The 25,816-nt window shown below is 51.0% G+C and overlaps 1 protein-coding gene across 2 annotated transcripts in view; it reads left to right on the forward strand.

Moving 5' to 3' along the window:
- The first annotated feature begins 21,853 nt into the window (after positions 1-21,853).
- Positions 21,854-25,816, forward strand: part of SYNPO (synaptopodin) — a 46,845-nt gene continuing 42,882 nt past the window's right edge. Inside the window, exons 1-2 of one of the 2 annotated variants that reach the window (XM_081495835.1) lie at positions 21,854-22,165; positions 25,657-25,763. The gene's annotated coding sequence lies outside the window, so the exon portion shown is untranslated. Of the gene's footprint in view, positions 22,177-25,656; positions 25,764-25,816 lie in introns of both variants that reach the window. The other variant, XM_081495833.1, reaches the window with a different exon arrangement.

Below are 25,816 nucleotides of genomic sequence, written 5' to 3' on the forward strand. Positions count from 1 at the left end.
AGGCTGGGGCAGCAGTCACAGGGGCTCCCGGGGCCATAAAGTCAAGTTGAGGCCTTTGGACTGTATCCCCTAGAGTAAGGAATCATTTTTTTTTTTAAAGGCTTTCATGTTTTTTTGACACTAAAAAAGTTTAAGTTGCACATTCATTGTTAAAAAAAAAAAAAGCAAATAGTACAACTAAATGTTAAGTAAAAATAAAAATAAATTTCTCTTCTCTGCCACCAGTTCTCTCCCTAGAAGGTACCCTTACTGCCAGGTCTTTCATACCCTTGAAGAGAGATTCTAGGCCACATTTGTCCAATGTATCCATCTCTCCTTTTTACACAATGGAAACCTATCCTACCCATTCTGCTGGATTGTATGTTGTGCACATTATTTCTTAGTACAGATCTGAGCACCACGTGCTATCTGGCTACACAGACACTCTGTACTTCGGTACCTAGTCCCTACTGATGGACACTGACATATTTTCTAAACTTTCACTTACATGAATAGTCCTACAATGAATATATCCTTGTGCCTCCCCCTTTGAGCACATGGGCTGGTTTATGTTGGATGAATTCCTAGCCATGGCACTGCTGGGTCAAAGGATACTGCATTCAATACTCAGGACACATCCCCAAGCTGTCTGCTTGAACGATCTCAAGCAGAGGGATGACAGCCCTCACGGTCTGGTCAGTTGCTCCTGACACATTTGACAGGGATGGAAATAGCAAGGTATTGGATTATGAGCCACACAATCTCGAGGTCTGAGATGGGCTAAAGGATCGTCAAATGAGGGTCCACTTGTGAGCTCCCAGGTCTCTGCTATCTGCCGTGCCTTCTGGAGGCTGAGAGAAAGGGCCCCAGACGACATGTCCCTTTGCTGTGGGGGGAGGCCTCCAGCCCGGAGGTCGTGCACAGGATCCACCCCCCACCCCCCTCCCCGTGGGATGGCTGAAAACAGCCTAGCACAGAGAGGACAGGCTGCCGGCAGCTGTGAGGGGCGTGAGTTCAGCCAAAGCCCGTGCAGAGGGCTGCCAAAAGCTTTTTCTTTTCATTTTTCCAAGGCCTGCACTTTGGGCTGGGCACACTGTCATCCTCATGTTTCCTATTACTTTACAAGGCTCTGCATCAAAGCGCCAGCGGTGCAGGCCCTTTGATGTCTGGGCCCAGCCTGCCTCCGCATTTGGGAGAAGCATCTTTGCTGAGAATCAAGAGGGGAGTCAAGCTGAGATGGTCCCCTGCCTTCCCTGGCCAACGTGGTCCCCTGGATCCACGGACACTGAGACCGAAGGCTCTTAGGGGTGGGTGGAGGGACCATCACAGCCTGACTGAGGCCCCTGTCATTGAGTCCAGAGGGGACCCAGAGGCCCAGAGAGAGCAAGGGGCTACCCTAGGCCACACAGCAATTTTGTGAAAGTGGATCAGATGCTGGTGGAGGGGATTCTTATTGGATCAGGGGAGCCAGGCGGCCCCTTGGTTGTTGGTCTCTCAGTTTCCCACTTTGCTTCCTAGAAACTTTCTGGTATTGATACCCTGCAGCTGAGGGAGGTGGTTTGGAGAAGGTGTCTATAGTCACCCTGCCTTGATTCAAATCCTGGGCTCATTCCTTTTTGCTGTGTTACCTTGGTCAAGTTACTTAACTCCTCTGAGCCTCAACTTTCTCTTCTGTAAAATGGGATAAAGATATTTCCTGTTTCAGAGGGTCCTTGTGAGTGTGAAATGAGAAGATTCATGGAAGTACTTAGCTCAAATGCCTAACAGAGTCTCAAAAAACAAAAAAACTCTTACCACCTGATGATAACAAGATCGGGGAAGGGTTTTCTAAGGAGAGGGGGCTAGTGTGAAGCTGACTGGCTAATACAGGTCCCCAGTCCTGCCCAGTTGTGCTCTGAGGAAGAGCTGGGGCCGTCACTGGCATCCAGGGAATTAGGTCCTTCCCTGCTCCTCTCTCAACTCCCCAGCTCCAATTCAAGGCTCTCTTCTGAGCCTCAGCTGGGGGTGTGGGGGATGGATGGGGACAGGGTGCCAGACCCGGGGTGGGAGGTCTGGGGAAGGGGCGTGTGGGAGGACCCGGCCCTACAGCCCCAACTCCCAGCCCCGAGTCCAGGAGGCAGCCAGAGTGGGGAAGGAGGGGCAGTTTCCTGGCACAGCTGAAAAGGTTTGGATTTGACTTGGAAACACATTGAGAAGTCCCTGGAGGCTGCCTCCACAGAAACAGCCTCTCTGAAGTGGAGCCCGGACTGGGGAGGCTGTTTTGTATAAAGGGGCTCTGGGGACCTCAGGGATGGAAGATGGGCTAAAACCTCTACCCCAGAATTTCGACACAGGCAGACCAAACCTCTGCACTTTCTGGGGCCTGCCCTGGGGGTGGGAGAATTCCATCCTCAAGCCTGTGCCAACAGGGGACCAAGAACTGAGCCCGGGAAGGCGGGTCCCTGTCCCTGGGAGCCCGCAGATGGGGGAGGAGTGAACATCTTCTCAGGCAGCCCCAGGACTTATCCCTGGGCTGCCACCTTCCTGGTTTTGGCCATATCTAAGTTTAGCCTGTGATTTTACTTATACAACTTTTTCCTTTAAATTGACTCACCTTTAAAACACTTGAATACATTTCTTTAAAAGGGAACTGTATATAAGCTACTGTAAATGGAAGACCTGTATCACTTGTCGTACACAATAACCATATAAATAGAGTACAATAAACAATGTTAAATTCTAGCTAGCGCCTGAGACTTGTTCTTTTTTTGATTAAAAAATAAAAGGCAGGGGAAGATTAGCAAGTATGAGAACTGTGTTAAAAACAGGCTAACACCCAACTAAGACCTTTTCCTAGATTAGCACTGCCAGATAAAATGCAAGATGCCCAGTTACATTTAAATTTCAGACAAACAATCACTAGTATTTTTAGCATATCTCAAATACTTTATAGGTCATACTTAGGCTAAAAAAATTATTTGCTATTTAACTGCAATTCTCGTTCAACGGGGCATTATGTATTTTTATTTGCTAAATCTGGCAACCCTATCCTCGATGAACATAAGATACTCTTTTAAAAGAATAACTTTCTCACTGCTGAGAGATTAGATGTTTGCATGTGGTGTCCCTATGCCACCAAAAATAATCTTGAGAAGAACTGTTCAGATTCAAGGTGGAATTGGAGTGACAAAACACACTAGTGTGGGAATTTGGAGGTGGGGAAGAGAGTTGCGGTTGGGAGGAATTCTGAAAAGCTCCCAGAGGAGAGGGAGGCATTTGGGCAGGACTTTAGGGACCAGCGAGAGCATGGCAGCGATCTCGGGGTTCTGAGTACCCTCCCCCACACTGGCCCAGGGATTGAGTGACAGAGGACACTCAGGAATAAAGCCTTGACTCTGCTCTCAGAGGACAGAGGGGCTTGTGTTGGCGTGACTGTGGCTTGTGAGTATGAGTGACTGCGTGTTTGCCCAAATCACACCCTCTTGGGGCACAAAAGGGCTTTTGAGGGCCTCTCCTCTCACACCACCCCCAACCCCCGCCCGCCCTATGTGGAAATCTGAAACTTGCTTGCATTTCTCCGGTGATGGGGCGCTCGCTACCTCCTAAGGAATCTCTCATCATTGGGTAGGGTTGATTGTGAGAAAGCTCTTCCTTAGCCTGAACAGCATTCTGCCTTCCTGTAGATTCCCTCTGTCTCGTGACAGTCCTTCGGAGGTTTGTCATCCATGATGACAGCCCACTGGAGTCTGAGCAGACCCATTTCTTTGAACTGTGCCCCTTACGGCTTGGTTTCTGGCTTCCTCATTTGCAGGGAAACGGGCTTAGGGCCTGGGACTGGAGACACTGCCTGGACAAGGAGCAGGAACGGGCAATGCTGGGAACTGAGGCAAGGACGCACCAGCCCATGGAGGGGAGTTCCTTTCCTGCAGATGCTCAATCTACGGAAGCTGCAGGAGAGCCCTGGGCTCTGTGCCCTGTTCAGTCCCCGACTTGCTGTGTGCCTTCAGGCAAGTATCCTCTCCTTTCTGGGCCTTAGATCTCTGCCTCACGCACTGTGAATGCACTGGCCTGTTCTTACAGGTAAAAACATCTGATTTTTCATCAGTTCTGATTGACTGGTGCGGTGCTGGCTTGGATTTCTGTCATAAGGGTTCTGAGGCAGTGTCTGGGTCCAGCGGGAAATCAAGCCATGTACAGACAATGCAATAGTGGTCCGGGAGCTGCATATGGCCAGTCGTGGCCTTGAGGGGGCTGCCAGTTCTGGCAGGGCACGGCTCTGAAATGACAAAGCAGGACAAACTGAGGTGCTCGGTGAACTCAGGTATGGGGCAGGGGCTGTCCCTGTGGGGAGGAGGGAGGAGCCCTGCACAGGTTTGGTGGCCTTGGCCCTGTCTTTGCCCAGCCTCCTGTGGACTCTCACACGTGCGCTGGCCCACGCCCTGCCACCCAGAGGACCGGAGGACAGAGTTACTCTGTGAAACCCTGTGAGCAGGCCAAGACTCGTGGCTGGAGGGCCATGTGGAAGGCGGCCGGGGAGGCTGGCAGGGTGGGGCTCGGGGAGTGCAGATGGGGCTTCTCTGCTGGGCGCAGGTCTTTAGGGAACAGAAACATGGGTCAGAGCTGGGGTTTGGTTTCTACACAAAGGGGCTTTCTGCGCATCTCTGCCCTGCAGGGCCGGGAGGCTGGAAGAGGGCAAAGCCCAGACTCTGAGTATCTCAGAGGGCTCATATTGAATTTTCAAGCTGGGTAAAATCTCTTTTTTGTTTTTCAATTGCTAAGTCACGGTCTGACTCTTCATGACCCTATGGACTGCAGCACTCCAGGCTTTCCTGTTCCTCACCATCTCCTGGAGTTTGCCCAATGAGTGCAACTGTCTGGTGGGCAAAATCTCTACAGATCAATAAGATCTCACTCCAGTCTATGAACAGGCTTTCCTGACCGATGGAAACTCTTACTTCAAAGATGGTGGAAGAAGGGGATCCCTCCATCTCCCTGTCTCTCTCCTCTTGTCCCTGGTTCATGACAACTTTGTCAAGTTCCTCCCCATTTCTCTGGGCCTGGCTTCCCACAGTTGTATGAGAAAGGGCAGATGGTCTCTAAGAGGCCTGTCAGGTCTCACATTTACAGACTCCAATTTCTCAGGAATGATGATGATGGTGATGAAGAGCTCTTAGGGTTTATAGCTCACTCCCTACTTCCCATTTAGTTTATCTCCCAACAGTGAGGTGGTTAGTGCAGTGAGCATGGTAAGTATTATTCTCCTAACTTTTTTAAGATGATGAAACTGAGGCTCAGAGAGGGCAAAAGGGTTTTCCAGGGACTTCCCTGGTGGTCCAATGGGTAAGACACCATGCTCCCAATGCAGGGGACCTGGGTTCAATCCCTGGTCAGGCAACTAGATCCCACATGTCACCACAAAGATCAGGCACAGACAAATAAATAAATGAAATAAATAAAAAAGGGCCTTCCAAGTTCACACACAAAGGTGGTGGCCGAACCGGGACTCCCATGGCCGTGTCCAGACCTCCGTCCCCTTGTAACACTGGTTTGCACGCTCCCAGGGTGTGGGGGAGATGGGGCCTGGGTCAGAAAAGCCACGGAGGCTTCACCTGTTTTCCATGTGGATTTCTATGTAGGAAATATTTTGAGGAGCAAATATTTTTGTCTAAAAAGAAATGAAAGCCTTGTGCTCTTCCAGGATTTCTCAGGTAGGAGCTGGGAAGGACCCACGTCTCAGCTGCACAGGCTCTGGGTTGGGTAGTTTCCCCTGGGGTTTAGGTGAGAGCTTCATGTATCTAATCGGAATGGAGGGGATCTGCACAGTTTTTAGCATGTGATGGTGTTTGGATGAAAGCTGGAAGTTTTCACAACATAGAGAACCCTACGGTATGAAAATGTCAGTATCACAAAGTGTTAATGCTGGAAGGATCTTTAGAAAACATCTGGCTCATGCATCCCTCCCCTCCCTTTACTGAGGGGAAACTGAGGCCCAGAGAAGGAAAGGGGTTTGGCCCAGGTCACACAGCATCAGAGACAGAAACAGGACATGGGTACCCTGACTGCCCAGAGATTTTCGGCACAGACCACTTTCTGGGGCAGGGGAGGGGGAAGAAGCCGAGGGGGCTGCAGCCCCGGGACCGTCAGACGAGAGGTATGTGGGACCCAGCCGCCTGCTGATAAGAGACCCACAACGCCTTTCCAAAGGGATATTTTATCAAGATGTAATTTTTCTCACCGCAGACACTATTTTCTTTCTCTCAGACCATGCTGGCCTTCGCGATAAGGCGTCCAGACATGTTCACACTGAGGCAGCCAAAACATGAGGCAGGAGGAAAAAAATTCCCTTCTTAATCTACTCCCCCCCCAACCCCGTAGCCCAACCCCCCCCCATTTCCTCTCATTCTCTCCAAGTTCTCGTGCCCGCACCCCCCACTCCCCACCCCCACCCCCACGGCTGACTGGCCTCTTCCTGCCTTCCAGTAAGTCAGGCGGAAGGAGCCAGGAAGGTATGTGGCCCGAGGAGGTCAAAGGAGAGATGTGTGGAGGGGTCTCCCCTGGGAGAGGAGGCCCAGGCCACAGGCTCTCCAGCCTTGTGCAGGGGTGGGTGGTGAGGGGAGGGCTTCCCCTGGAGCCCCTGCCTGCCCCAGTCCCTGCAGATGGAACACAGAGCTCTCCCTGGTTTGGGGATTTGAGCTGGAGATGAGCCCCAGATGCTTTACCTCCTGACCCCCACTTCTGACCTAACTCAAGGGTTGATGGGAATTACTGGGGAAGGGGCTACCCTGCCTACTTCTGTGCAAAATCCCCCAGATTTAGGAGCTCCGGGACCCACCAGTCATGGCTGAACCAGTCCCTTCTGTTCTCTAAGCCTTCCAGGCCTCAGTTTCCCCAACTGCCTGCTACAGCAGGTTGGATTCAGATGTCCTAGCCCTGAAATTCTCCTTCTGGCCTTTTCAGAAGATGGGGTTGTATCCCAGGCCTCCTGGGTACTTGGCAAGTTGGCTGCATGCCCCTGTGTATCAGTACCCCGCCTCTGCTTTGCTCAGGAAGTCCACCCCGCCCTCCACATCTGGATGGAATTTACCCCCCAAAGCAACTCAATTACCGGTGATCTGATCAGGATGGATCATGTGTCAGAGGGGGCCCTTGTGAGTGCTGCTCTGCCAGAGATGAGGGTTCCTGAGCCTGTGATCTATCCCTCAAACAGCCCAAGGGCCCTTCCTGGGGCCCCGAAGACTCTGGGCCAGGTGGGCAGTGTTCTGCTGAGCAGGAGACTCAGAAGGAGCTGCCACCTCCTTCTCTGTCCTAAGCCTCCTCCTATTCAGTTAAGACCAAATCAGTGCATAAAAGCTTAAAGGGGAAGGAAGGTGCTGTATGAATTTTACATCATTGATTCAGCCAAGTGTCTACTCAGTGGTGTTTGTGAGGGTAGCAAACCTCGTGCCTTCTCTTTACACTCTGATCCCTAACAGGGCACCCTGGAAGGTAAAGGATGCCTGCAGCTCACATGAGGGCTACAACAGCAAGGCCTGGGAACCCAGTCCTAGGTCTTGGCATAGCCTCCTTGGGAGAACCCATTGTATAGCACAGGGGACTCTACTCGATGCTCTGTGGTGACCTAAATGGGAAGAAAATCTAAAAAAAGAGGGGATAGGTGTATACGTATAACTGATTCACTTTGCTGTACAACAGAAACTAACACAATATTGTAAAGCAACGATACTCAAAAATTAAAAAAAAAAAAAAGCAGGGATTTCCCTGGTGGTCCAGCATCCAGTTGTTAAGAATCCACCTTCTGATGCAAGGGACGCCAGTTTGCTCCCTGGTAGGGGAACTAAGATCCTACATGCCATGTGCTGCAATTAGAGAAAGCCTGCATACCGTAATGAAAAACTCTTGTTGCAACGAGGACCCAGCGCAGCCAAAATAAAATAAAATAAATAATAAAGCTTCTGGCTTGAGCAACCAGAAAAAAAACAGAAAAGACAATCCCTACTGTCTTCCTGTGGCTTCTGCTAAATGGGTGAACGGGGGGCAGTGGACTTGGAGGTTTCCTATCTCTTCCGGTCCGCCTTCAGTACCCCTTATTCTGAGCTCATTGCTCAAGAAATGTTTTCCTGGACATGAGGGCTCCCGGCCCTCATTATCTACATATGAAGGAGGGTCACTGAGCCCTCCTGTGCTCCAGGCACTAGTGCTCTGTGCCCATCAGTATAGTGACCTCCCGGGAGCGGGGACCACCAGGTTGAACAGGCCTGGACTGAAAGTCCAGTGGGTCAAAACCCTCATGCTCAGCAGCCCCAGGATCACATGTGAGTGTCCACTGCCTCCCAGGTGACACGGCCCCACCACACTCCGTGTGGGCTGGGCAGGCCATCGCCAGGCTGGAGAAGCAGTGCACATATGCACACAGACACGCCACCTCCTTCCATCAGAAAATCACAGCAGGATCAGTCCAGCCAGTTGCTCACACTGGTTAAGAGCAAAGCACCAAGCTCAGTGCTGCTGCAGGGAAGCTGAAGAGTCTGAGGCCAACTCTCACTCCTCTGGAGGCCCACACTGTGAGTCGGATGGAAAACACTGACCCAAAAGGCAGTGAGGAGCCCAGGTCACCGCCAGCAGGCCCTGCATGAGTATGACTATGCCCCTCGCAGGCGGAGGGCTTCAGGCCAACAGGTTAGCCTCCCTACCTTCCTCTTGCCATTGTTAGGGTGTCAGAAGCGAGCAGATAATGCATCTGAAACACTAGCGAATACCTGGCACAGAACAAGTTCCCCATGAAATATAAAGGCTATTTTATTGTCCATCTTATGAAATAATGAGCATCAAGGCAATCACCTCTCTCTTGCCTGGAAACCTCTCTACCTAAAAGAACCCAGCCAAGAACTCGTTGGAAGCTCCCCTTCTAAAAACGCCTCTGAGCTGTCACCAATAAAGAGTAGCAAGTTTGTGCCCTGAAGCTCATGGACCGTCACATCAGTAAACTGATGACAGAAGGAGGAGTGAAGAACAAGTGATGGGGGTGGTGATCACTTGGAGAAGGGAAAGCTTTCTGGAGGCCCAAGGATGCCAAGCCGACGTGGGTAGAGGGTCTGGGTTGGGAAAGAGAGGGGAGGCTCAGGTTCGGACCAGGTTCCTAGAGGTCTTGATTGCCCCTTTAACTCATTGACTGCTGTGGGGTCACTATGGGGATGACAAGATGAAGGGGCTTCTTTAGGAAGCTGATTGTGGGGGCTGATGTGGGTACCAGCAAGGGGTACCTACTGGTAAGGAGGCCAGTCTGGGCATGTTGGAACTTAGACAGGACTGAATGCCAGGATCCATCCATGATGTAAAATTCCAGACAGGGAAATCACCATGTACATGATAAATCCCCCCTCACATCCTTTATATCACATGATCTTCATGATTCATCTTCCCTCCTACTTTACAGAGGAGAGAAACCGTGTCCTTAGCAATGGGACCTCACACAGCTGTTAATGGCAGGGTGAGGCCAGGAACCTAGGGTTCCAGCTCCTGCATCAATGCTCCTCTTTTATGGAAGCTTTGGGGGTGCTCTGCCTGCCTGCTCTTATTACCTATAGAGATATTTAATAATAACACAGTGATGGACAGTCTTGGGACCAGGGCGCGGCAAGTGATGAATGAGCCCCTAGAGGGTAACAAGCATTGATTCTGGAGTCAGGAAATCCTGGTTGGAGGCCCAGCCCCATTACCTACCACCAGTGTGGCCTGGAGAAGCATCTGATCTTCACTGAGTCTCACTTTCTCCCAAATGGGGAGAAGATGTCTGTAAAGGAGGCTCTTTCTCTTCCATGAGCCCTGGGATGGTGTGGGCTTGCCCCCTGTTCCTGGCATGGGGCTTGGTGCAGGGTAGAAATGCAGTCAACACCATCCTAATAAATTGTTCACATTTATGGGCATTTTTTCCCTGTGTCAAGCATTACATTAATTACTCAACTAAATGGTTTGTTAGATAGTTGGTAAGAAGAGATTAGACTCTAAGAAGAATGGTGGGGGGTAGGGGGTGAATACACATCAGTGGGGAAAGTACAGACCAGAAGGAAGGGGCCCTGTCTGGAGGGAGCTGGGGAAGAGCTTACCGGCAAAGCATGCCAGCAAGCACCGAGTTTGAAGACCCAGGTTCAGCTTCTCTCTCTGTCGTCATCTTGCTGTGTGACTTTTGGTCAAGGACTGACCCTCTCTGGGCCTCTGTTTTTTTTTTTCTCACAGAGGACAGATGGAAGGCACAAGAGAGCTGGGAGCCAAGCTGTCAGGGAGGGAGGCTTCCTTACCTGAGGTCTCCAGGCCTGTTGGGATCTGCCAGCCTGAAGGGGATTTCCTGGGGCCGGCCCAGTTTCCAGCCCAACTGACGTCTCCCCTGGATAGGTGCCCAGAACAGCTCTCTAGTGGAAAAGGCAGGCGGGCACTCTCCCAGCCCACACCTCAGCCCTCCCTCCGGGGTCTCCCCACCCCTAGCCTGACTTGGGGAAGTGGGGGATCCTTCCTGATGAAAGAAGAAGGCACTGCCCCTTGGCTCAATCTCCTGATTTGCTGTGTGACCTCAGGCAAGTCCCTGCCCCTTTCTGGGGGCCATGAGAAGGGCAAAGATTTCCAAGCTCTGTGGGGACTCTGACACTCTAGGATCCTGCTGGGGGCTGGGGGTGCCTGGGAAAGAGACTTGAGATGGGAGCTGGACCCCAGGGCCTTGCTTTTCTGGCTGCAGAGTGGACGGTGGAAGGAGGGCAGTGGGAGGCCCCCAGGTGGCTGTGAGAGGGGGCAAGGCAAGCCTGGGGTTTGGGAAACATATTTATTTTTAAGTGTCCGGTGTCACCGGGGGTTTCTCTTTGGGTTTTGAAATGCTCCAGAAGTCAGCGCTCTTCTTGTGCCTGTTTGCCGAGCAGAATATGGGCTGTATTTATTCATCCTTTAGCCTGAGCCCTTAAAAATATAGACGGCTAATGTCTTCAGTATGTATGAAATATCCCATATGCTCGGAAACAAAAGGGGCTCTGTTATTAAAGTTTCATTTCCACACGCCCCCTCCCCTCCCTCCCGCCCGCCCCCCTGACACCCTGCCCTCCTCCCATCCCGCTCAGCCTGCTCGAGACAGAGCGGGAGTGAGGAGGCAGGCGGGCAGCCGTGGCTGGAGCCTGGGCACAGCGGTCCCCACGAGAGAGGGTGCGGATTCGGCTCCAGGTGAGGTGGAGACCATGGAGGACGAGAGCAGGGTCTTCCTGGGGAGAGGGGCCTCTGGGGCTGCTGGGATGGCCAGTGGAGGGGTGGGGGCCAAGGTGGCCCCTCTTGTGGGCGCCCGTGGGGCCAGGGCCTGGCAGGGCCCTGATGTCTGGGGCGGAAATGCCCGCTCTGCTGCTAACTGGAACCACATGTGTCTCCCAGGCAGCGGGACAGAGAAGCCGCCAGGCCTGGGGCTGGGGACTGGGGGGAGGAGAGATGCAGGCTGGCCCCCACTGTGTGCCCAGGGATGGCTGGGAGTAGGGAGGTTCAGGGTCATTTGCCTGTGTACAAGAGTGTGCGTGATGCGTGAGTTGTGTGGGTGTTCACGTTGCATGGGCGGGTGGGCTGTGTGTGTATGTGTGTGTATGTAAGCATGTCTGCAGGCTGGTGGGGTGTTTGCTCGCTGGACCAAATGAGTCTCCCCCATGGCCTCCTGTGGCCTGAGTCCTGGGCAGACTCCTACCTAACACTCAGAGCCTGGGACCCTGCTGGCTGCCCCCTGGGATGGTCCTCAGGGGATGAGGAGACACTCTGGCCGAGCTGGTGGTGGTCCTTCTCTGCTGTACCCTGTAGCCACCATCCTCCTTTCTTTTGCCTCCAGCCCAGCTCTGTCCCCTCACACCTGCACCACCTCTACCCATTTCCCAGAGAGAAAGGCTGAGGCATAGAGCAAGGGGCTGACAACAGTCTCTTCTCCCTCGTCTGCCTTCATCTTTTTCAGAGTGCTTGCCTCCAGGAACTTGGTATCTTCACTGTAGCCCTGGGAAGTGAGGAAACCAAGCCCAAGATAGGGGAGAGCTTGCCCATGGCACCAGGAGGACAGAATGGGGCTGCCCCAACCCTCAGGGGTCAGGGGACGACTGGGACAAGGGTTCCTTGGAGAGAAGCTGCACCTAGATTCTGTGGCAAATAGGGGTAACCCCCTACCGGGGGCCCTATAACCTGAGTCTTCTCTTCCAAAGGAGCAAGACTTGGTGGGAGCTGAGCTCTGGGTTCTGGGGGTGTCCCTGCCACTGCCTTGCTCTGGATGTTAGATGGCCTTCCTTCTGACTCAGGGCTTCAGTTTCCCCATCCCCCCAATAGCAAGTGTAGACCAAAGTAGTATTTCCCAGGGTGTAGTGTGCACAGCATTGGCCGCTTGGAGATGGTGCCACATGGACTGCCAGTTTTCATTTTAACAAAGGTGTGTATTATTTATACCTCCCCCCCACTCTGTCACACACACACACACATTAGGGGAAAATATATAAAATCCAAACCAGGGAGTGGATTTAAATAAAAATATAAACCACCCAAATGAATGAAGATTGAGGATTGCTAGGAGATCCCTGGGGTCCTGTCCATTTTGGCAACAGGCTCTCTTTACGTTTCTATCATTTTTAATGTTCATGAGAGTGTGGGTTCTGGTTATCCAGGATCTAAAATGTGACCTGCCAAGTAGATCATTTTTTGGCCTCCACAAATCAACAGCCCTGAAATTCTGTGATTGGAGTAAAAAGTTCAGTTGTTACCTTGGGCGGGGTTGGGGGGTGGCGGGGAGGAGACAGAGAGAGTATATGTGTGTGTCGTGTTGTGTTGTGTGGGAAGGGACTGTGAAGGGAATTGGCAGATCTGGGAAAAAGATCAGCCCATCTGAGGTTGAGGCTGTGTGCCCAAGGTCAGAGGCAGGGAGTTGGGGAAAGAGATTGTTCCCTGACTGACATTTTCAAGTGCTTTGTCTGGCCTCAGCCTTGCATTGAATCATCAGGATGGGTGGGTAGGCGAGGGGCCGCCCTAGCTTCAGCCTTTCCTGCCATTCAGCCCCAGCTCCCTGGCCATTTGGCTGCATTTTATGTGCCAACCCAGGGCACCGTCACCTCCCAGGCTGGGCTGGTTGGAGCTGGTATCACTGAGGATGTACTCCCTCATGTCCACCCCCAGCCCCCGGAAGGCTCCCCTTTGCTGCTATTGTTACTCAGGACGATGCCTCCTTTTCCATGGATTTTCACTGGTGATTTGTCTCATCACCAGCCCTCTAGGCCTGCACACACCACCCTGATGCAGGAAGTTCACCTCCCCAGACTGCCTGTCTTGTCTCATCCTGCAGTGGGAGGAGGGCATCCAGAGGACTCATGGATGTGGATGGCATCCTTGTGGGGATGAATGCATGACCCCTTCTTGGGGAGGCAGCAGGTGCAGAGGAAGGAGCCCAGGGCAAGTGCCCTGACTGTCTGGGGCCTTAGAGTTCCTATTGACCTCAAGAGGCTGAAGTAACTTTCTAGTTCTGCCCTGGGATGGACCAACATCCATGTACCTCGAGAGGGTTCTTGTTCCTCTGCGTGCACACCTGCAGGCAGGTGTGCCCAGTCACTTCAGTAATGTCTGACTCTTTGCAGCCCCATGGAAAGAGCCCACCAGGCTCCTCTGTCCATGGGATTTTTCTAGGCAAGAATACTGGAGTGGGTTACCATGCCCTCTTCCAGGGGATCTTCCCAACCCAGGGTCTGAAACCACAGCTCCTGTGTCTCCTGCAATGCAGGTGGATTCTTTACTGCTGAGCCACTGAAGAAGCCCCCTTGTTCCTCTACAAAAGTGCTTTCCCAGGGAAGGTGGGGGACAAACCATATGAGTTTGGGGAGGAGCTCCCTGCGCAAGGATGGACCGCATGTAATCATCCATACTCCTTGGGCCCAGGTTCCCTTGGGGGCTGGACTAGCTATCTCAAACCCTGGGGAAGCAGCTGGCCAGGGTCATGGCCAAAGTTCCTGCTTGCAGACCTTATCACATTCTAAGTGACTTTCAGTGGCCTTGAGAATGACCAGCAGCTACGCCCAAGACCAAGGGTAAACGGAAACCTGGACAGTTTTATGAGCATCGTTACAGAGATCAGCCTGGACTGGGAGTGGGAGGTGGCCCTGATTAGCAGGGAAGACATGGGCTTAAAGAGCAACTTCTTCCTAAGGAAACATTCTCATCTGGAAAATGAAACTGTTCATATGACTACTGTGTGCTTAAACATATTCCCCATGGTGGACTCAGCCATGGATTCAGATGGAGGGAGAGGACTGTAGTTAAACTTGTTGTAGCTTATCTACCCACAGGGATGCCCGAGAGCTCTACTTCCTTAGATTTCATCTTGTTTTTCCTGGGTTTCTGCACACAGGGTATGAAGTGGTGACAAAGCAGCTCACATATAGCTGTCAAACCCAGATCTACTGATAATATTGACAGGAGGCAAAAGAAAGCTGAAGTTTGCTCTTGGGTTAGGAAAAAAGAAAGGGATCAGGTGACCCTGAGCTCTTCTTCTACCACAGCAGTGGAACCTTGCCAGGTCCCTGCATCTCTCTCAGCTCGACTTTCCTGATCTGTAAAATGGGTTGTCATGAAGCATCAGGAGGTGATGGTACAGAAGGCCTGGCACACCCTGTATCTGGCACTCAGTAAATAGCATCTCAAAGGTATCAGGTCTGAGGATAACTCTACTGACTTAGGGAGGGCGTGGCATTGCCACTTCACGGAGGGGAGGGGACACAGAGCACGTGCAGTGAGATGAGGGAAGAGCACGAGCTCTCCCAGGCCTGGCTCCCTGGCTCGACACCTTCGAGCACCTTCCTTCACTCTCAGTAAAACTGGGTCAGGGATAACACCTACCAACCTCGTGGGACAGCTGTGGCGATTAAACAGGGCAACCTAAAACTCCCAGAGAGTAGCAGGTGCTCAGAGAACACTGCCTTAGCTGAATAGGAACCTGGAGGCCTGAGGCCAGGTCCTGGGCTGACCCCCGGGGCCAGACCCCTCAGAATCTTTGCTGCAGATTGTCCCACTCATGCCTGGTCAGGGCCAAGGCGCCTGGAGTAGGAAGGCCAGGTGGCCAAAGGCCCCACGGCCCGGGGAGGGCATTCCCCTAAATGGTTTCAGGATCTGCCACACACACCACCTCCTGGAGGGGGCTCTGACCGTCCTCGGGCAGAGGGTGGGCAGCAACAGGGCTCCTGTCCCTGCCAGCAGGGCTGTGGGGCAGCTTCCTACCTGAAGGGTCTTGAGAGAAAGGAGGAAACGGAAAAGTGAGGCTCCGAGAGGGAAAGGGGCCTGTGTGGGGTCCATGTGGAGCCGAGGCAGGGACTGGAGGGGTGGAGGCGAGAGGGTGGGAAACCCTGCAGGGAGAGGGAGGTGGGGAGGCCCCGTGCCGACCCTGCCAGGGCCTCCTTCCAGCTCTGCTCCCTGGAAGCGGGAACCGGTTGAAGGAGAACCGGAAGGGAGGGAAAGAAAGCAAACAGACTCAGAGAAAAGCCTGGAGCTCTGAGCACTGGGGTTGTTTGGTCTGGCGGGGCCACCTCCCGGGCCACTCCCAGCCATTCTGCAGACAGATTCCAACAGCCCCCACCACACGGGTATCTACACGCTCATGCACAAACACACACACACACAGATACAGATATCCAGGCATATAGACACACACATACACAGACACGTTTGTGTGTACAGACTCACACACACACTCACACACACATACCCATTCATACAAACACACACACAAGACACATACACAGATGCCCAGATACAGGGCACAGAAAGTCTGAGCATGAGGGTGGGTGCTGGGGACAGAGGGTTTCCATAGCATCTCCCAGCTTAACCACCTCACTCCCCTCACCCCACAACACACACAGCTCAGCCCCTTGCTGCAATTACAGTAACACCTCTCATGCACTTACCCTGAGCTCTCAGCTCCTTACTTGGATAAACTTGTTTAAGCCTCACAGCCACTCCACAAGGCAGGCACTGTAATTAGCCCTGGTGTGCAAATGGGAAAGTGGGCTCGGAGCAGCAGGGCCCAGAACATGGTGCCCCTCAATGACTCTGAGGGCACTAAAGCCCTGGCTCTGTGCCAGGCCCTGAGACCAGCACTCTCACTCCCACAATCCACATCACGTGACTGGCAATGTGATGCTGCCCTTTTCTCAAGCCCCGGGAAGAGAGGTCACAGAAGAGGGGGGGGCTCAGGGCTGGATGTCTGTGTGTGCCGAGCAAGGCTTAGCGGAGAGGAGAGGCAGGGGGTCGGGGTCACACAGATTCTCACATCACACTCAGGCTCCGTGCCCTCAGGCCTCTTCTTCCAGCATCTCTGCCACAGCTCCGTTCAGTCACCTGCCTGACCCCTGAGACTCAGTCTGCCTCCTAGACCTTACCATCCCGCGTCTCTCAACCTCACATAGTTCATCCAGCCAGCCACTGCCTCAACAAGTGTGTCCTGAGCTTCCTTAATGATAGATCTGGATGCCTGTTGACAAAACATGCTTCCCTTCCATTATTTTATTTCATTTTGCATGTGTGTGTGTGTGGTGGGGTGCTTATTCTTTTCTTTCACCTTGGCTCCACCACTCACTGAGAATCCTTTCAGTTGAGAATCAAACTAAAATATATATACACATATCAGAGTCCTCCACTGGGTTCAAAATGCCAACTGCACAGGTCCAGGGTGTGGGAGATGTGGCAGAAAAATAGCAGCAGCGTAGTGACGTCTTTGTGAACCGTATGGACAATATAATCCAGCAGAGATATAGCTGTTGAAGGGGGGGAAGTTAATCTGATGTTGTTCGGCAGCTAAGTTATGTCTGACTCTGCAGCCCTATGAACTATAGCCTGCCAGGCTCCTCTGTCCCCCAGTATCTCTTGGAGTTTGCTCAAATTCATGTCCATGGAGTCAGTGATGCTCTCTAACCATCTCATCCTCTACCTCTCCTTTCTCCTGTTAGGCTGCATTAATAAAGATAGAATGCCCAGAATGAGGGAGGAGATGGTCTTGCCATAATCTGTGTTGGTTTGATTTTCCTGGTTCATTGGGGTCATGTTAGTTCTGAGAATCTGACAGATAGGCTGACAGTAGAGGAGGGTCAACAGGATGGAAGGGGTCAGAAATTCTTTCCTGTATGAAATAGTTGAAGGGACTGAAGTTTAGCCTGAGGGAGAGAATAGAAAATACTCAGAGGATCGGGTTAAGCTCAGTAGGATAGAGTGCGGGGAGATTTCACCTGTCTAGAAAAGGGATGCTAAAGATGGAATGAATGAGCTGCACCTCTGGAAAGTGAGGCCTCTGACACTGAAGATGTACCGGCCAAAGTTGGAGGCCTGAGTGAAAGGGGCCAAGATCAGTGTCTCTTGACTCCAGCTCTTTCAACAGGTTGTGCTGAAGGGAAGGGGTCCCCAGGGAGTCCTGAGTACACCCGCTCCCCTGGTCTCTCCAGGGCCTCAACTCCTACCCCTGCCCCATGGCCCACCAGGATGAGGACAGAGTCCCAGACAGGGTAACCCACAGGGAGGGAGGAACCCCTGGGCAGCACCTTGTCCACCCCCTCCCTTTAAGGAGGGGTGGGTGAATGGAGGCAACCGAGGAGAAAGGGTTTGCCTGAAGTCAGTGGCTTGGACAAGGTGGCAGATCACGACCCCAGCTTGAACCCAGACCTCCAGCCCTGGCTCCTGCCTCCCCAGCCTGCCAGGTCATGGGTGGACTGACAATCTGGTTCTCCCCAGGGAAGGCTCCCAAGCAGAATCAGTCCACTCTTTCCCTCACTTCATAGTGCCTCTCATTTGAGGTCTGCTTGACATGCATTTATTGAGCACCCCCCAGGTGCAGGCGTTACTCTGGCACCCAGGGGTGCAACAGCAGCTGCACTAGAGTAGGTGGTGAACTCCCTCCCTCTGTCATCAACAGATCACGTCTCGTTTTTGAAAATCCTTGGTTTATTTATTCATCTGATGGCTTACTGTCTGTCTTCCCTGTGCCACCCTGCCCTGCTCTCGACCTATCCAAGCCCCCACTGTACTCCCAGATCCAACAGCAGTCCAGGCTCAGAGGGTGAGTTTAAAAACTGCTCTGCCGGGGGCTTCCTTGTCATTCCCAGTGCTTAGGACTCTGCAATTCTACTTCAGGGGGAGCAGGTTTGATCCGTGGTCAGGGAACTAGGATTCCCTATGCCTTGTGGTGCAGCGAAAAATTAAAAAACAAAAAACCCTGCTTGCTGAATAAGTGAATGGGGAGCAAAACTCACATGATGCAGCCCCTATGGAGCCAGAGTAACACCCAACACTTCCTGAGCCTGTCCTCGTGCCAGGCACAGGGCAAAGTACTTTTCCTGCATCATCTCATTTCATCCTCACAACAGTGCCTAGAAGGTCGTGCTATCATTAGCCCCATTTTACAGATGGGGAAACTGAGGCTTAGAGAGATTGAGGCCCTCATGACCCTTGTCACCTGCCACCTTGTATTATAGCTGTTCATACCCCTGTCTCATGCCCTTCTGCCCTTCACGCTAGTCTCCTGGGTGGCAGGAACCACATCTGCTCTCCCTCTGATAGCCCCAGTGTCCTGCACAGGGCTGGCTGTTCATGGCACTTAAAAGCATTTATTACATTCAATTGGGTTGAGTGAAGATTTGCGAAAGGAAAGAAGGACATGGTAAGTAAGAGAGGGTGAACAGAGAATATCAAGCAAGGGGCATGAGTGTGACTCTTTGCAACTCTGTAGCCCGCCAGGCTCCTCTGTCCATGAGATTTTTCAGGCAAGGATACTGGAGTGGGTTGCCATTTCCTCCTCCAGGGAAACAAGGGGCAGAGAGCAGCATAATGCAGTGTCAGTGCTGGGAATCATCTTCAAAGATCTTTTCACCAGTGTCTCTCCTCCCACATTCAGCTTGGGGACTCCCTCAAGAGCAGCCTGCCAAGGAGTTTCCAGGCTCTGCTTGTTTACCATCAGTGACAGGGAGCTCAGCACCTACGAGGTATGAGATGACCCAAGAGTATTACTTAGCCCAGGGTCAGGTAGTCCCCTGACAGCTCATTTTTACTGAGTACTTTCTCTGTGCCAGGCCCATTAAATCCACAAGAAGTAGGTACTATTATTATCCTAGTTTGACAGATGAGGAAACCGAGGCATGGAGAGTTGTATAACTTGCCCAAGTTCTCACAGTTGGTAAGTGGTAGAACACAGAATACAATTCAAAGCCCAGGAGTGTGGCTCTAGAGAGCCTGCCCTCCCAATCTGTTACCAGTGCTGTCCTTTGAAATAAATGCAAGCACATACATAACGTTACATTTTCTAAAAGCCACACTAAAAAAGTAAAAAGAAACAGGTGAAAAAAAAAGGAACCTGAGAAATTTATCTTAATACACCCACTTGAATCTAAAATAGTATCATTTTAACATGCAATAAATCTAAAAAAGTCATTCATGAGACACTTTACATTCTTCTTTGGGTTCTAAGTCTTGCAAATTTGGTGAACACTAGAGTACAGCTTAATTTGAACTCATCACATTTCAAAAGCTAAGCAGCCCATGTGGCTAGTGGCCACCATACTAGACCTCACAGTCGTATACTAGACTGCCTTTCAAGGTGCTTGCTGTGCTATATCCTAGTGCATAGGAAGCAGCCAATAAATGTCAGGCACTATGGTGATTATTTTTATCATTGGTTGTTGTTGGTGATGGTCCAGGGGGAAGCTGGGCTGAGGCCCCAAGCCCTTGGCATAAGTACTGATGTTTCTATTCTTAATGTGAGTCCTTCCAGCCAGCAGCTTCATGTCTCCCAGGCTAAGCCAAGCTGTGTGAGCCCTTGGCCTGTAGGTCGAGAAGAACCAGGCTTATTCTCTCTAGGATGGGAGGGAAGAACCAGGCTGAGGTCTCTCCATCTCCCCAGCTGAGAACCACATGAAGTGAGGCCTTCTTGGGGTTTGTGAGCCTGTGGTCCATCTGCCATGGCATGTGGGGTGGCCAGGCTCATATCTGGAAGGGAGAGGGCAAAGGCCCTTCCTTCTGTGGTCCTTGGAAGGACCACACCTTCTGTAGCACCTCCTGTGTGTCTTAGGCAAACTAGGCCTTTACACAGAACAATCAATCAAACAAATCCCCACCATTTTTAAAGTTTTTTTTTTTTCATGAGACCCCATGAGTTAAATGGAACAAGGATAAGGGGTCAGCATGGTCCCCATCCCTCTGAGGTCCCTGGATAGCTGCTGAGAGCTGGCAGAGTGGTTCCCAAACCTAAATTTCAAAACCTACCAAGCCCCAAAGTTTGTGATCAAATTGGCCTAGGGTGTGGCCAGGGCTCTGGAATGTGTAAAAGATCCTAGGGTGATCTATCAGGCAGACAAGTTTGGAAAGTTGCTGTGCTAACCCTATGGAGCACAAGCTCATCTAATTCTCACAGTAGCTAGGGTGCAGATGTGGTTATAGTTCCCACTTTACAGATGGGAACACAGAGGCTCACAGAGGTAAAATAACCAGTCTAAGTTCAGACAGCCAGCAAACAGACAAAAGTAGGGGTTTACTAGCAATGGTCTTAGCCAGTGGCGTGCAGTTAAATGTTTAACAAAATCACTGTGGACAGTGACTGCAGCCACAAAACTAAAAGACACTTGCTCCTTGAAAGAAAAGTTATGACAAACCTAGACAGTGTATTAAAAAGCAGAGACATTACTTTGCCTACACAGGTCTGTATAGTCAAAAGTATGGTTTTTCCAGTAGTCATGTATGGATGTGAGAGTTGGACCATAAAGAAGTCTGAGCACTGAAGAACTGATGCTTTTGAACTGTGGTGTTGGAAAAGACTCTTGAGAGTCCCTTGGACTGCAAGGAGATCCAACCAGTCCATCCTAAAGGAAATCAACCCTGAATACTCATTGGAAGGACTGACGCTGAAGCTCCAATACTTTGGCCACCTGATGCGAAGAGCTGACTCACTGGAAAAGACCCTGATTCTGGGGAAGATGGAGGGCAGCAAGAGAAGGGGGTGACAGAGAATGAGATGCTTGAATGGCATCACCAACTCAATGAGCATGAGTTTGAGCAAACTCAGGGAGATGGTGAAGGATAAGGAAGCCTGGTATGCTGCAGTCCATGAGGTCACAAAGAGTGGGATGGGACACAACTTAGAGACTGAACAACAACTACTCTAGAGGGAAAAAAGCCCTGATTCATAGCATTTGCCTATATCCATGGTGTAATGACTCCCACCACAGCTCACTTCAAGCTACCAAAGCAATGTCACTGAGCACAGAGTTGGGAAGTGCTTCACACAACTGACCTTTGTGTCAGTACACTGGGCTCCAGCACGTGGCTGGGCCCAGGTGCATGGTGAAAAGGGAGTCCTGTTGAGTGGGAGGTAGATATGGTAGTAATTTGCTGAAGTTTTAGTCATAGAACACTTCCTCAAATGAAACATTTGAAAGCCCCAATATTTCCAACACATAAAAAGCAGTATGTTATCAAAAGTAGAGATTTATTTTATGAACTTAAATGATACTATCTTGCTCTTGTTAAACTAGGTGAGCCCCAGGGAGGGTGAGGACTTGTGATTCCGGGCAGAGTAGAAGATGTAAAGAGCAGCCTCTACTTAGAATCAGGAGCCTTGTGGGCCAGGCCCACTGCTGACCTCACTGTCCGTGTGGCCATGGGCACGTCCTTGCCCTCTGAGCCGCCATCTTCTTGTGTGTCCAGGAGGAGACTACTGGACTGCCCACGGGACCCCCGGGGTGTGGCTTTCCAGGCTGGCATTGGCTCTGTCACACCCCTGCCCAACCCCAGCCAGCCTTGCTCTGTATTTATAGCCATGACTTCAGTCTCTCCAGTTCCACTGAAGCTAGTTCCCAGGCCACATGTTTATAAACCCAGCAGGGCAGAAATAGATGTGATGCACAGAGAATTTGGCTGAGTTGGTGAGCAGGCTGGATTTGGTGTGTTCGATAGAATGGACTCAAGCCCCTAGTATCCTGGGTACCAGGACACATGGGCAATTCAGAGCTGGAAGGGTGCTTGGAGATGCAAAGCCCAGCCCTGTGTGTGTGTGGCTGGGGGTCACTGAAGCCCAGGAGTGAAGGGATGTGTCCAGGGCTGCAGAGGGCATGGCAGAACCAGGGCCATTATGAAGAGATTGTTGCTTTGTGCAAAATGGCTCTCCTCGAACTCTGGCGAAACTTCCTCCCATCAATGACCATACCAGGTAACTTTCAGGTACCAGCTTGGTTTTTCCCTTCTCTGGGACCATGAAAAGAGATTATCCTCTCTCAGCCTCTGTTTCCCCATCTGTTAAATTGGAATAGTAGTAAGTACCTGTTTTATAAAGTTGTTGTGGGGAATAAACAAGATCATACTTGATATCATATACCTGGATGGTGCCCAGCACACAGTGTTCAGTTAAATATGGCCCTTGTTCTAATTATATCCTCAGTCACCCTTTAACAAACTTAACAATTATAATGACAGCAGCTGCCTCTTTGCAAGCATCTACGCACGTTAACTTATTTAATCCTCACTACAGCCATAGGATATCCTTATTGTTATCCTCAAAATCATGGGATAACATGTGTTTCACATACAGGAGACCCTCTATCCACTTAATGTACTTTGGAAAGAATTTTCTCAAAGAAATAAAGCTAATATGTGAAATCACATTTTTATATACTGAACCATAAAAATACTCAACCCTAAATGGCAGACAGGTTCTTAGCAGGACATGAAAGTTCTAAAGTGGTGAATGATTGAATAATCAGAATGTTAGTATAAGACATATCCCAGGGGCTTGCAGGATTTGTGTTCCTGAGTTTGTCATCTAATATGGATTTTATATGTTTTTAATTGCATATGAGAATTCAACGTAATAGGGAACCTGAGGGACTTCCCTGGCAGTCCGGTTCAAAACATAGTAAACTTAAAATACATATGGCATATAAACAGAAGACAGCACTATACATGTTTGTGCGAGTATATATATATATATATATATATGATAGCACTACATATATATGTTTTTGCCACACTACCACGGTATGTGGGATCTTAGTTTCCCAACCAGGGATCGAAGCCATGCACTCTGCAATGGAACTGCAGAGTCTTTACCACTGGACCACCAGGGAAGTTCCAAGATAGCATCATATTAATGCCACTGTTTTTTCTGTCCTAATGATACACACACTCTCCAGTTCCCTTTTCTGCTTAATTATTTTTGCATCACACTTATCACCCTCTGACATATTTATTTATTTTTTGTCAATCCCAACATGTGAGCTTCACGTGGGCAGGGTGCTTTCTTTTCTCTCTCTCTCTTTTGTTCACTGTGTACTGCCAGGACTTAAAATAGTGGATGGCACAGAGCAGGCATTCAGTAAATACGTGTCAAAAGAATGAATGAGTAAGCGACTGCATGCGTCTCCATCCTACAAGAGGGCAGCTGGAATTCAGTTCCAGTTCGAGTGGCTGGCCCCCAATTACCCAGCTATCATGAGGCTGCACTGGGGCCTGGCTGACACTCCTCTCTCCTGAGACCACCCAGTGCATCCAGCTCAGGAGTTCTTCCCAGCACCTCACAGCCACCTCTTCTCAAGGGACGGTTTCCTGATGCTCCCAGAGCTCTCCCACAGGATGCTCATCTAACACCAGCTCCTCATGTCCCAGGAGTAGGATGGGAACCCGGGAGGAGGGAAATGGGGAGGAAGGAAGAGCAGTCAGAGCAGGCTGGGCAGCCAGAGTAGGGAGAGCTGCAGGTCAAGACAGGAAGAAAGGAGGCCATGACGGGTCAGTCTGTCCCACAGGTCTGGAAGGATAGGTCAGTAATGTGGGTCACATTTGCATATCTCTTTGGGACTGACTCTGCCCACTGGAAAATGCCAGGAGAGGGCACATCCAGTGAGGATTTGGGGACACCTTTAACCTTGCATGCTACCATCCCCACCAACCACTCTGCCTTTTCCTGTTGGGAAAACTGAGGCTCATTGAAAGGAACTAACCCTTCCAGAACATAGAGCAAGATAATTTCAATTGGTGGGCTTCCTCAACCTCATCAGTTCTGGAGGTTGGAGGGGTTTGAGATTCTCCCTTTGGAGTCATGGGGAAGAGACTCCACTCCAACCTTGGCTCCCACCCCCTCCCGGAGAGAGAAGCACTAAGGCAGGAACATACTCTCAGCTCAGACACCTGAGGACCAGAACAGCTCTCTTCCTAGTGGCAGAGAGAACTCAGCTCTGGACATTCCAGACAGTAACCCCCACCTCAGCTCTGATGTGAGGTGCTGCCAGATGGGTGGGGCAGGTAGGTGCACCGAGAGATTCTGGATCAGTACTGGATTACCCTTTCTCCCAGGGTGACTCCATTTTCATCCCTAGGCTATACAGTTAGTACCTCAGTCACACTCATTATCCCACTTGATAAATATTTGTTGAGTGATTCCTGTGTTCCAGGCTATGTACCAGGCATTAGAGATAGTCTTTCCCTTTTCCCCCTCCCATCCTCCCACCCTTCCTTCTCACTCATCCATTTGTTTAGTAATTACTTTAACCATTAAGGCAGCACATTCCATGGATATGAGTGATATTTGGAGGTAGACTATCAGGATATGACCCCTGACTCAGTCACTCACTAGCTGCGTGAGCTTGGCCAGTCACGTAAGTTCAATTTCCTTATCTGCAAAATGGGGATAATAATAGCATCTTCCTTGCAGGGCTGTGATGAGGGTAACATGAGTTAACGCACACTAAGTGTCTGGAATAGCACCTGACGTAGTAAACACTTCATAAACTGCAGCTATCATCCTTGTCATTGTTATTATGTGCCTGGCCCTGTGCCAGGTGCGGAGGAAGTTCTTCCAAAATGCTGCTCTCATAGGGACGCCTGTACACCAGCTCTAGTTCCAGCCTCCACCTTCTGCTCTGGCCTTGCTGCCTCCAGTTCCACTCCCAGAACAGGGCCTTGCACTGGCTTCCCCAGCCTGACAGGCTACCCTCTCCATCACCTCTCAAGACAGCAGGAGAGAGTCCAGGCAACTGAAGTCTGTCACAGTTTGACCATGTTCTCTCACTTCCCTTGGCCCTGCCACACACGCCCTGGCCTCTACCTATCCAGGCCCTTGTGGTTCTCCAGGTTCATCCTCAAATGGTCCTGCTTTCTGAACTTCACTGGGTCTTGATGGATGGAGTACTCTCCCCTCATTAGAATGCCCAACACCTCCTGCCAAAGTCCATCAAATTCAACTGAAACGTCTTCCTTCATCCCCAGGAGGCCCTCCTTCCTTCCTCTCAGCCAAGAATCATGAGACCTGCCTTTGAATCTGCATTTCCCTTTGTTTGCAACTTTTCTTTATCCCATGATCAATGGGGAGCCATGGAAGGTTCCTGAGCGGGTGAGCAGCACACTCAGAGATGTGCTTTAGAAGAATGGACCAGATCCTACAGAGAATGGATGGAAACAGGGCGAGTTTGCAGTTGGGGAGGCCAGGGATGAAGTCTTTCAGAGGAATAAGAATTCAATCTTCCTAGACTCCTCCCCCCCTTTCTGCCTCCTCTAGTCTCTTCATTACAAAATCAGATTCTGTGATTTCCCCAGCATTGACTCAGTAAGTCAGAGGGAAAGTCAAAAGTAGAACCCCAGGCCTGAGCCTGCAATGCATCCACTCAAGCCCTGAATGTCTGCATCCCCTCACTCTGTTTACTTCCTCTGCAGCTGCAAAAGCAGGCTGGGGGCCCTGCAGATGACGGAGAGTCAGGGGAGGCCAGACTGGGCTTTCCATTCACTCGGCCTGTGAGCCAAGCATCCCTAGAGCCCCACAGGTGAGCAGCACACAGCCCTGGTCCCTCATCCACCGCCGAGTGAAGAAGGAGCC

Source organism: Giraffa tippelskirchi, chromosome 6 (assembly GCF_054371585.1).
Source record: "Giraffa tippelskirchi isolate mGirTip1 chromosome 6, T2T-mGirTip1v1.2.pri, whole genome shotgun sequence".
Taxonomy (NCBI): domain Eukaryota; kingdom Metazoa; phylum Chordata; class Mammalia; order Artiodactyla; family Giraffidae; genus Giraffa; species Giraffa tippelskirchi.